This window comes from Pieris napi, chromosome 7, assembly GCF_905475465.1.
Source record: "Pieris napi chromosome 7, ilPieNapi1.2, whole genome shotgun sequence".
Classification (NCBI taxonomy): Eukaryota; Metazoa; Arthropoda; class Insecta; order Lepidoptera; family Pieridae; genus Pieris; species Pieris napi.
The window spans coordinates 10,910,345-10,923,513 of NC_062240.1; the positions used below are offsets into that span (position 1 = coordinate 10,910,345).

The window sequence follows — 13,169 nt, forward strand, 5'->3', positions numbered from 1 at the left end:
CTTTGGGAGGGTTGTGCGGTACCGGGCGAGTGCTGAAACCGTACATGGAGGACACGGTCGAATTTCTAAAGACAAGCACGAATTATAAAAAATCCTATACTTGACGCTGGCTAATGCACAAATCGTGCCAGAGCCATAAAAAAAAACTTAAATTTTGATGTCTACTTCGTCAAAATCTTCTCTTAAATTGTCAAGAGATATGAGGTATAATCCTATCATACCTACTCACGTACATTTTTTTTATAACAAAATATTTATGTTAGCAAGAGCGATAAATGTAGTTTATAGTTAGAGAGATGTCAATAAATTAGAGGTAAGTCTACATATCGTTTATTTTTCATTGCTTCATATTTTACGAAATATACGGTCCACTGGCATTTAGTATTTGTGATTGCTTCATAATACTATTATATAATGTAGGCAGAAGATCATTTTATCGTGATGTACTGCATGACCTTTGTTAGACATACTAACAAGGCTTTTAGTGTTGAGCATGTATGGAATTATAGTATTTAACTATAATATATGCTATTAATTTTGTTTTTTATTGATTACCATAGTGATATCTTGTCACTTGTCGGCTAATCTATTTGTATAGTTATCTCACACATAATCGAGGTGTATAGTAGTTTAGTATGTTAGTGAATGCCAGTAAGTAGTTTCAGTGCCCGTACTCTGTAACTTCCAATAGGGGCAGCGACACCGATCCGAACCGAGTTTTGTCAATATGTCTGAACTTATAGAATACCTTGCAATTACAACACAGCGACAAAATATTGCCCGCATAACGAAGTCAGCAATCAGCATACATTTTCAAAACTTTATGATTTTAAAATTTGAAAAATTAATAATTTTTTGGTAGACTTGCTAAAAGAAACAAAGAAGGAAAAACCATATACATAATCGACTGAAGTTTTAAATATTAATATTTATCTACGTTAGTATGATTAAGAGGAAAGGTTAAGCAAAAATCTGTAAAATATCTCATATTGAGCTTTACCCAGTAAGTCTGGTAGGACGCGCTCACGACCTACAACTTCTTTTGAATAAATTCTAGCCTATTTATTAACGAATATAGAGGTTATATTATAACATGGGATAGTTATTCCTGTTTAAACGTGGCTGAAACATTTCTATCAACGCTCAGTTGTGCCTAAATCACGAGGCATTGGGTTGACGTGGCCTGAAGGGGCATCTAAAGAACAGGACAAATAATTATAATAACCGAATTAGAGAAGCGGCCTAGCGATTTGAGCATGTGACCCTGAGGGCGTACATGCAGATCACGGTGTACCAATGAACTTTATTTTCTATATGCACAACACTTCCAACGGTGAAAGAAAACATCGTGAGGATTTTTTGCATTAGACGGCGTGTGGCATAGAAGGGTATGGCCAAGACCAGATATGACCGAATTGATACTGGTTACCGTTTACCCATTTGTATTTAAATAACTTGACAATTTAGTAACTGTCAGGATGTTTATAACATCAGTGAAGGGCGGGTATGCAACTTTTTGCATAAAACTTTCAAGGAAACATTCCCTTATAAATGATTGTTAACATAGATTTTACATGTTATGTAGTCGCAGGAAATAGCCAAGACAAGGTATTTATGGATAATTACTGTGTAGTATTAATTGATTTTCTTGATTTGGATTACTTACTGAGTAGATGTTTTTTGTTGTATGCATATGGAGATTTGTTTGCGCTGTAAATTGTTTATAAAATTAAACATTTATAACAAACTAGCAAACTCGGCGAACTCCGTTTCGCCACCAGATGGCTTCGTTTTATATAACATTTCGTTTGGTGATCCCGTTTTTCTGTTGAAATTTTTCCTGAATTTTCTTTGCTATAAACCTCACGGAGCCCGACGTGCCGTTCTTTGCTATAACCTTTCCAACGAATGCAAAACCGTGGAAATCGGTTCATGCGTTCTTGAGTTATAGCGTCAGGAAGGAAAACCCGACTTATTTTTATATAGTAGACAACTTGATAGAAACAAATGAATGAATACTGATGCTTATGGTAATATAAGAAGATTAATAATTAATTTCCATAGATCCATAGGTTTTATTAATTCTCATTAGACCAAATGTGCTTTAGCGTAGGTTTCAGTGGCAGAGGCTCCAAAGTTAAGGTATTGTTACAAATGTTATTGAACCCAACATTTAACAAAAAAACTCATACTAATACGGATCGGAAATTTAAATTTATGACTACGTTACGCATCTGTAACCTAATTACGTGATTTTGAATTTGGAATGTAAAAAAAAGGAATTACAAAGTAACTTGCTCTACGTGAATACAAATTTTGATACAGTTTTACGTAATAGAAAAAGCGGTTAGAATGCGTTCTTGCGCAACGCGGCCGCGTGACGGCGCGGGCGCAATGCAACTAGTTCCAGAATATGACGTCATAATAACAAACAGACATTATCTTGTCGGAAAACATGATGCTGCTAATGATAGGTAGGATCTTATGGGAGTATTATAGGTAAATGCTGAGAGGTCTGTCGTAGTGGGAGGCTATTTAAATTGTATCTATAGCTGTATAAGGAGTGTCTAGCTAGTACAGAGGTGGATGGTTCCCATCATCAATGACGTAAGGGGATGGTGTTTTTTTTTAACTTTACAGTACCAAATTAAAACTCACGCTAAAGCGAGACCCTGATTAATTTATGACTATATTATATGATTATATATATGTGACATAAATGATTCATATAGATAATACACTTATGAACGTTAGTAAACAAGTTATTGCTTCTAAATTTACATTTACTGCCAGTTCTCAAATCAAGGGCGTAGAACGGACGAGAAGAACTGGCAATAAACTCTCCGTCATTTAAATCGCCAACATCCTTTTTCCAACCTCAAACCCGTGATGTAATTAGACAAATCCGATGAATTTTATTAGAGTTACAGATTTGTGTCAACCTTCGCTACACTTGTAACAATTGTTGTTTTGCGGGAATCGAAAGGGAAGCATCGGTGAATACGTAAACTCTTTTTGTTTGTTTGTCTTGTTGATTTCGTGTCCTCATAAATAAAAATAAGTAACTAAAATTAACTTCATTCCACTTCGGACAACTTTTACTTTGTAAGACTTCCTGTTCTAAAAATGTTAATCGACATATTATTTCTTAATCTGTATTGAGATATTTTAAATATGTATTTTATCAAATATTTTTACATTTTTTTTTTAAAGACAATTCACACCAATTGACCGAGTCCCATGCTAAGCTGGTGAAGCTTGTGATATGGGTACAAGACAACGGATATACATACATATTATAGGTAGATAGACATATCAATACATATTTAAACACCCAAGACCTAAGCACAACACCAAATGCTCATCACATCGATGTTCGTCTCAGCCGGGGATCGAACCCGAGACCCATGGATTCGCAGTCAGGGGTACTAACCACTAGACCAATGAGTCGTCGATAATTAAATATAATAGAAGAGAATGGCAATTTAAGCTAACAAAATGTATTATTAAACAAAAACTCATTGTAAGGGGCATAGAAGACTTGCCAGGAAGTAAGGAATATCTGATTAGTTTAAGAAGTGTGAAAAAGCTACTGAAAATGAAAAAAGATTTCTGAGACTAATCTGAGTTTATAAGTAACTTTATTATTGCCCTTGACATTTGTTTGTAGCCGTCGCTCGCGCATAGCAGACCTTTAACGAAGTATTTGCACTTCACACAAATTGAAGCGATTAACGCTTGCATTAAAATTTATCAATGTTTTGTTAAATTTGTTACTTCAAGGAAAGATCGGTAGCATTATGTTTGTTCAGCAATTCTTAAGACCAATCAAAAGTAACACATTGCAAGATGCAGGTATATACAAACTGGATTGCGAGTGTGGCCTGTCTTACATAGGGCAAACTAAACGCAATATGTCCAGCAGACTCAAAGAACTCATTGCGGACATAATACATAGACGACACACAAAATCAGCAGTCTGTGAACACATACTAGATAGGCCTAATCACTACATACGCTTTGACCAACCGAAAGTATTTGCGAAAGAAAAAAGATTCTTCCCAAGATTGGTACGCGAAGCCATTGAAATCAAAAAACACCCCAATTTCAATAGAGAAGACGGCCTAAAATTGTCAAACACCTGGGATCCAATAATATCCAAATTAAAATCTCAAGAAAAACAATCCCCAAAAATAGAGGACACCGTGAGCCATTTTTGCCAAAACCCTCCATCTTTTAGTCGATACCAACTCCGGGGAAATAAATACAGATAAAAACTTTCTCTACAGCTGTGATACTTTTCAACATCCTACACCTTTTGTTTTCAGTCTCCGTGACCACGAACGCTGTAAAGCACGCGAAAGTCTTTTAAACATTTTTTTAAAACTAAACTAGAGGTTTTAGTTTCTCATGATTCTATATCTATCATGTTCTTTCTAGATGATTATCACCATTGATAACTCGTCCCTTCCACCTCTCTCAGAGAAGTTATACAGAGTTTTGCAAAGCTGTCCACAAAATAATTACGTGTTATTATAGCCAAATAAAAATAGCTGGGGCGGCCGCAGAACCACGCAGACCCCAGAGCTTTTGCTTTCTTCGCTTTCGAACGAATAAGTGTCGCAATGTCGCAATTACAATAAAATTTTAATTATTTTTATTAATACTATGTAGGTTAAGAAAATTGTAAATACATATTTTTTTAATATTTTTTTTTATATTATATACATGTGTCTTTACTAAGACATCATGGCACATTACAATCTAGCCTAACTTAAGACTAATAAGTAATTTAAGTCTAACCTAATTTACTAATAAGGATTTTTTCAAATACATATTTGAAAATACATATTTGATTGTTATGTTTAGGTTTTAAATAAATATAGTGTATATATATACTATGCTAACTGTTATAGTAAGATATTTTTCACACCACATATGGATTGATAATAAGATTCCAGTTTGATTTTGTATGCTAGTATATTAATTTAATTGTAAAGCCCTTCCCTTAAAATAAATAAAATAGATTATGTACCATGCACATAGATAACATTACGATGATATTAAGATATAGCAAGATGTTTATTTATTGAAGTTCACTACATCATATAAAATGCTTTATCTACGGTATATGTTACAAGCTATATTTTCTAAAATATATGATATTTATGGTAAACATAAATGATACAAAAAATATTACCAGGAATACAGCGGAATAGGTATAACACAGGCACTTAGGCCTCTGCCTCGCCGGGACGCCATGGCCACGTCGCCAGCGACGTCGCCAACTAGTTAATATTAAGATGTATGCCGGCTAACTCACTTGGCTACCGACTGGCGACGTCGCCAAGTAGCCAGCGTAGCCAGAGTTGAACGCTCCGCATGCGGCGACTGGCGACGCTGGCTACTTTTATTGATCATTTAATTAAAATTTATTTTTGATTTTGAGTCGAGACAGAACTGAACCAATGCATGGTGACGCGTTGTGGCGACTCAGTCTGGCGACGCAGAGACGCCAGTCGTAGCCATGGTTAGGTCGCTGGCGACGTGGCCATGGCGTCCCGGTGAGGCAGAGGCCTTAACAATGCTTTCTTTAAAATTAATCAGCCCACTACCGAATATCGAGCCCCGGATACGTACTGTTTATTCCGTTATATTCGCGAAGAATTCGAATGAGAGTTGATGAATATTAAGCCAAAATAGGGTAATAAAAGTTGGTTCAATATTATATTCACGTATTTCGACTGAATGTAACAATTTGAATATCATTATTACGGTGTCATTAGTAAACATTCGTTACACGGTGTGCCAGCGGTGATTGATGGGTATCGATCTTATTGCAAAATATTGCAAAAGCAAACGAAATCTTGTGGGCATTATGAATATTTAATGAGTACAAGTTTGACTACCTACTGTCACGATCATTAATACATATAATAGGTTTTAAAATCTAGATAATATTTAAATTATGCGCAGTAAAACTTTAAATTACTAACTTAATTTTACCCGCGTAGCGTTGATCGCGTGGAAACTGTTAAAGATGTAACGATTTACAGTTGGGATTTACTCTGAGCTCCTTTCTGAATCTGGAGATTTTTATGGACATTTCCAGAAGGCTCGCAAGTACGTTGCCGGCCTTTTAAGAATTGGTACACTCATTTGTTGATAGTATAAGTCGAATTGGATTGCAAATACTGTAGTGGGCTGGTGGTTCCATATGGTGGTGCTGCGTGGCAAAAACGGCCTTAAAAAGGCTCAAAAGAAACCGAAGGAGTCGAGAGACTAAACTATGGCTCAGAAAGCGTAATTCTTCATTACTATCTAGAGATTTCTAAACAATTACCTTCGATTCGAATTACTCTGCCATTGAACAAAACTGCATTAAAATGCGTTGCATAGCTCTAAAGATCAAAGCAATTAGATCAGATAAATATTACGTATCTATTTTTTTGGTCGGAATAAAAAATGACATTAGATTTCCATTGCTTGAGATAACGTTTTTTTTTTCATTAAATATATACCTGTTTTAGGTATAGGATTTGAAAGAAAGCTCAAAAAAACATACACCAGGGACACTTAATTATGTAAATATACAAATTAACACGAACATAATTCGCGGTTTAGATCGAAAATTTGTGCTAATATTTTTTTGTTTTTCAATGAATCAGTAATTAATTCGTCAAGATATCGTATTCTTTTATTTAATTTTAAGCATGCAAATAAAGGGGTCTAGGCTCAGAATATGATTTTGTCCCATTCGGTGTAGAGACCCTTGGTCCGTGGGGTACTAGCGCTTTAAGGCTTTTTAAAGAAATATCAAAAAGGTTGGTCGACATCACAGGAGACCGAAGATCTAGCAGCTACCTCGGACAAAGAATTAGTCTAGCTATTCCAAGGAGGAACGCTGCCAGTATCTTCGGAACCTTACCTAAATTATTTAAACTTATTTATTTTAGTTTATGTTAAGGTTAGTTATTTATTTCAATGTAATCTTCTTAATATATATAAATTACGTGTCACGTTGTTTGTGCGCTATGGACTCCTAAACTACCGAACCGATATCAATCAAATTCGCACACCGTGTGTAGTTCGATCCAACTTAAAAGATAGGATAGCTTACATCTCAATTTATACCCGCAATATTATTTTATTGCTAAATATTTGTTTATTATTTGATAGTCACAATTCTAACAGATGGCGCTGTGTTGAAAGTACCAACGTTTCATATAAGCTACAATTTAATGTCATATGGCCCATGACTCCATGACTGGTGTTCTCCTACCGTTTCCCTTGAATAGTTTGCTACTATGGAATATAACAAAAACCTTAGCCACAGCAACGCTTGGCCGGTCTGCTAGTATCTTATATGTATTTAACATGTTATATATTTAACTATTTTAAGGCTAATTATGTTGAAAAGTCAAGAAAAGCTTAGTAATTTTAAAACTTACAAGCCTATATAATTTTAAATGTAAAACCAGGTCTTAAAACATTACAAACGCATTCCACGAATTTCGAAATCTTAACATAAAAAGGTACTTTATAAAACGGATACAAATTGTAGGTATAATAAAATATGTCACAGAGGTGAACGAGTCTGGCGCCTCCAGAGTTATCGTTTCATTACCAATATGTACCAATATCGGTTTATAACATTAAATTGTTACAATTACTGTTATAACTATTATATTATAAGTGGTTTCAACGACTCACATCTCTGGGGCCGTAGATTCGATCCTCGGCTGTTCACCAATGGAATTTCGGTCGTACGTGCGCATTTAACACTCGCTCATACGGTGAAGGAAAACATCGTGAGAAAACCGGCATGCCTTAATCTCAAAATAGTTGATAACCTACTTGCCTATTAGAAATGATCACGAAGCAGATATAGAAATCTGAGGCCCAGACCTAAAAGGTTGTAGGACCATTGGTATAAACATATTAAAATTTGAAAATATTTCTGCCAGAGCATTACATTATTAACTTATATTACTATATTTACTCGCATTTTACTGATAACGATAAAAAGGATTTATTTTTAAATTTTGTAAGTGTTCCGAATGTTTCCAGGACTAGATATGTACGACCCTGGAAAGATTTGTAAGTAGTCGTTAATTCGTCCTTAATCGTAAGTTACGTAGCTTAACAATCAAAATCGAGCGTAGTGAGTGTTAATAGAACTGATGTATTTATAAAAAAAAGTGCGTGCGTACAAAGTATACATGTCAGAAGTGAAACTTCTTTGGCAAACAAATTTTAACTCTTGTTCATATTAATTATCCAAATCTAAAACTTAGGATTTGACTTAGAGGGAGGGAAAAGAAGATATGCTAGGAATGTAATGAATTTAATTGTCATTAAAATATTAAGTCTCGAAAATTAATACAAATTTTAATTTTTTTTTTTTACTTTTTTTCTTCGATAATAAAAACACGTGGCATTTTAATTTACAATTCGTCATTTCAATAAATTATTTTGCATAAAATATAATATTTTAATACTAATAATAATTTTAAAAATAGAATTTCTATAAGTTAATTAACCCTTCTCACTCTCTCTCAATCGGCCTCTATCGCTATTTCCCTTTTATTCGACAAAAACGCTGCACATCTTCGTGACGTTTCGTAAAAATTTTACCCTCATGCGTCTAATGAAGTTTCACTTAAAAAATAATGCAATATGAACCGCGCAATTCTAGATCCGACTGTAGTCTATACAATGGTAGCTAATTTAAGATCATCGACCGACATTGCAATTATCAAATTGGTAGTTTCATTGTTCTTGCATTGTTTAATTTTCTTTTCGAGTTTCATAATATTTAATTAGTACAGTGAGAGGGTTATAGTTGCAGTCGCATTAAAAACGTGACAATCTGTAAATTTGTAAGCCAGTTCTCGCTCGTAATATCAATTTGTTTGTGGCCTTGGCACACAAGTTAGTTTCACTCAACGAAATGGGGGCATAAGTTTTTGTTCATACTTCGAATAAATCGGGTAAGTCCAGGTATACGCGTCATTACTGTCTATGCAAGGTCTTGGGTAATGCATTTTTAAGCAATCTTTGTGTCAATAGGCGTTATTTCAAAAATATTAAGTGTTGAAAAGTTAACAATGTCTACATTAGCGACGAGTGCTTTAGAATTATGGATGTCTGATATAACTGTTTATGGTGACGGAACTGATCTGAACAAAGGAGTTGAGGCATTGAACAGGTACCGATTCCAAATTTTTGGTAGACTACTAGAGTCACACAATGATGTAATTGTTACTAGATTAATTGAAAGTCTTGTAAACATAAATATCATTTATATTGAGTTAAGGTAAGCCTTTAAGATTATTTTAATCACGCCTCGTATTGTGCAATTAAGGGCTAATTTCACCAAACTCAGATAAGTTTTATTCCAAGGAATTAACCCTGGAATAGCAAATTTTACATTTCACCAACTACTTAACCTGAGAATAAAACGTTATTCCAAGGATAAGATTTATACGCCCAATTTTGAACGAATACGGAGATATTCCTTGGTTAAAAATGGCCGCCATGTCATGTCACATCTTTTTCATTTATATTTGTTTTATTAACTACAATTTTATTAAAGTTAAGTCTGTAATATAACATAACAATATACTTAAATCTAATGAGATAACCTATTTTAGGTTGGTTTTCTATTTATTCTTCGATGTTTCATTTGTGCAAAAAGATTTCGTGTTTTGATATTCTCCCGTTTTGATATTTCAACTTCAAATATTTTTTTTCCTTCCTCTCTCTCCTCAGCAGCAAAATTCATTTGCATTTGTACAGCTTTCATTTTAATTTTATGTAACTCTTCTAAAGTTGAAGAAACCGGTAAAGTAGGCCTGCGTCTGCTGCTCCAATTTTTCTTTTGAGTGAGAGGGGTATTTCCAGCATCCTCTACAGATATTAAAGCACAGTCATCAATATCCATATCCAAGGCAAGAGTCATTATCATGAACGATATTGTTTCTGTTATTTATTTTCTTCTTTCAAATCAAAACCAAAATAAACACTCAGGCAAAACAAAGCTTCTATGACCTGACCACAGATTACAAAGTAGGTCCCATGACAGCTTCTAACTGACGTTTAATCCAACTAAAGTAAAAAGTTCCATTTAACCTTCATGTTCTTTAAAGAAATTGCACATTTAATTTGTTTTCATTATACACTCATTCGTTCGTTCACTCAATATACACTTCCACAGATAAGCAAAACGGCTATTCCAAAGAATAGCTAATCTGAGACTAGTTTATCGGATGTTTTACATGGTGAAATGTAAAGTGAGTTATCTGGGATTAAATTCAAGCGAATATGTTTATCCTTGGTATAGCTATTCTCGGATAACTACGACATTGGTGAAATCAGCCCTAAGTTGAAACAAGTAGTTTATAATCTTATTATGACTGGACGTAATCAATATGATGAAATCACACATAGGTACTTCCTCTCCTAAACATATTAAGGTACAAGTCTGTGGCTATAGATAGCAATATAGGGGTTCCTCAGGGGAGCATAGTGGGCTCATTATTGTTTCTTTTGTACATTAATGATTTACCAAATTTGTCTACAAACACATGCGTTCTTCACGTGAGTGATATCACAATGGTCGTGTCCGAAGATACTGCCCGTAACCAAGAATCGTTATTGAATGAAACAATAAAGAATGTCACGGAATGGCTGGTAAGTTTAAATTTAACTATAAATGTAAAAAATAACGTAAGTATAGTAACGGAATTATAATAATAACAAACCCAATAAGCTGAATATTGTAGAAGCAGGGATCCAACATGACTCTGGGTGCCTGGATGTTGCACCACGATGTTTTTAAAAAAATGATACGCTATCAAAGAGAAAGATGATTTGATTTTTAAAGGCATGGTGGCTATATAATGTGGTAGAGTTTTTAGATCATAAGTTTTGACAACAATTATAAATAGCGTAACTGTTCTTACTATTAGACGATTTTGGGTTATTTTTAAAATAAATCTGGATGCACCACTATCTTGGCCAATCAACGATTTATTTATTATAAGCGAGTTACTATTACGAGTTACAAAGGAACGTCTTTAGATTGGTCGTTAACCGATATTAATACCGATGCATGTATCTATGTTAAAATAATTCGATTTACCTCACTTTGCGATGTGCAGCAGCGTCTGCTAAACGGTGCTGTGTATTGAACCCCTCATAATGGCGCTTTTTCTGTATCAAACTACGGAGCTGAGTCCATGGCCTGTAACAAAATACTTGTTGTAAATCTTATCAGATGATCTGATCATAACACAGGCCTACAAAAAAATTTTTTTTTTATGGTGCAGCTCCTTTTGTATATATTGTCGATAAAATAGGTAATGTACAATATATTGGCATACGTCATTTTAACCCATCAGCTCTAGTTTACCCACTACCCTTATTTTATTTTTTTTCCCGCCTTGGTCGTAAATAGTGATTATTACATTCATATCGATAAAGTTTCTATTACTAATTCAATATGACTAGTACGTCCAGATGTTGTGTTAACGATTCTGATACTTTTTACTATGTTTGTGACCAATACATACTGAAAGATCAGCGTATAACGATGACAAACACTGTGAATCGTTTGTATTTTGCTTATTTCGGTATTGAAATTCACCACCAATATAAAGTGTGGGAGCCACATGATGTGTGCACAATATGCGTTGAACGTCTACGACAGTGGGAGAAAGGCACACGGAAGTCTTTAAAGTTTGGAATGCCTATGACATGGCGAGAACAAAAAAAAAACATTATGGCGACTGTTACTTTTGTATGACAAATATAGTGGGCAACAACAAAAAAATCTATATCTATATAAAGAAATGAAAATACCCTAAATTTCACTCAGCACAAAGACCTATTCTTCATCCAGAAAATGTTCCAGTACCAGCTTTTCACCAGGAAGTGCAGCAATCTCAGGAGTATCAATCTGAAATACCTTATTCTTCCCAAATAGATGACGAATTTGAATACTGCGGGAGATCATCAAATTCTAACCCATTTTAACAGAATGAGCTGAATGACCTCATCAAAGAAGGGCTTTCGATGGAACGTGCTGAGTTACTAGCTTCAACATTAAAAGAAAACAAATGCCTTTCTTCAGACGTTCGAGTGTGTACATATCGTACGAGAGAACAAAACTTATTGCAGTTATTTTCATCTGAAGAAATAGTTGTATATTGCTGTATTGTCAGTGGTTTGCTGACATTCATGAGTTTGCCGATTTATCAGTCCAATGAATGGCGTCAATTTCACTATCTCAAAAGTAATCTAGATCAATTCCAACACAATTTAGGAGACCTAAGCGAAGAACAAGGAGAACGAGATTACCGAGACATAAAAGCAATGGAGAACATATACCAAAGAAGATGGGACACTCATATGATGGCCGACTACTGTAGGGGAATCATGCGAGATTGCCCAAGTCAATTTAATTTGAGAAAATCGCTCAAAAGACAATTTCTTGATGTTTAATGCCATAAAAATATATATTTATTGTAAAAAATGATTTTTATGTATCTCGGAAACTAGAGCTGATAGAAAAAAACTGATTACATTTTTGACTTCACCATGTAAGACATGCTTATAATCAGGTCTAAAATCCCCGGCACCAAAATGGTTGTAGGCCAGTGATAATTAATAATGATTTAGTAATGAATATTAATTGATTGACCAATGTTGGCCTAGTGCCTTCAGCGTGCGACTCTCATACCTGAGGTCGTAAGGTCTTTCTATGTGCGCATTTAACATTTGCTCGAACGGTGAAGGAAACATCGTGAGGAAACCGACATGTCTTAGACCCAAAAAGTCGACGGCGTGTGTCAGGCACTGGAGGCTAATCACCTACTTGCCTATTAGATTTAATAATGATCATGAAACAGATTCATAAATCTGAGGCCTAGACCTAAGGAAGGCTGTAGCGCCACTGATTTTTTTAAATTAATGGATTGAATCAAAGAGTTATGTGGAATCTAACGTTTTTATTTATTTAATAGAAAATATCACTAGAGCTGAAGACAAGTAAGTAATGAAAGCAAAACTTAAAGAAATAAATAATCACATCCAAACTAAATCGCAGCCAGCTTCAGTATCAAAACTGTACAATGATATACAATAGTTGGAAATTAAACGGATAC

The 13,169-nt window shown here is 34.5% G+C and overlaps 1 protein-coding gene across 1 annotated transcript in view; it reads right to left on the reverse strand.

The window, feature by feature from the left end:
• Window positions 1-13,169, reverse strand: part of LOC125050960 (mucin-5AC-like) — a 49,055-nt gene that overhangs the window by 11,927 nt on the left and 23,959 nt on the right. Inside the window, exon 2 of the mRNA XM_047651058.1 lies at window positions 11,147-11,248. The gene's annotated coding sequence lies outside the window, so the exon portion shown is untranslated. The remainder of the gene's footprint in view (window positions 1-11,146; window positions 11,249-13,169) is intronic.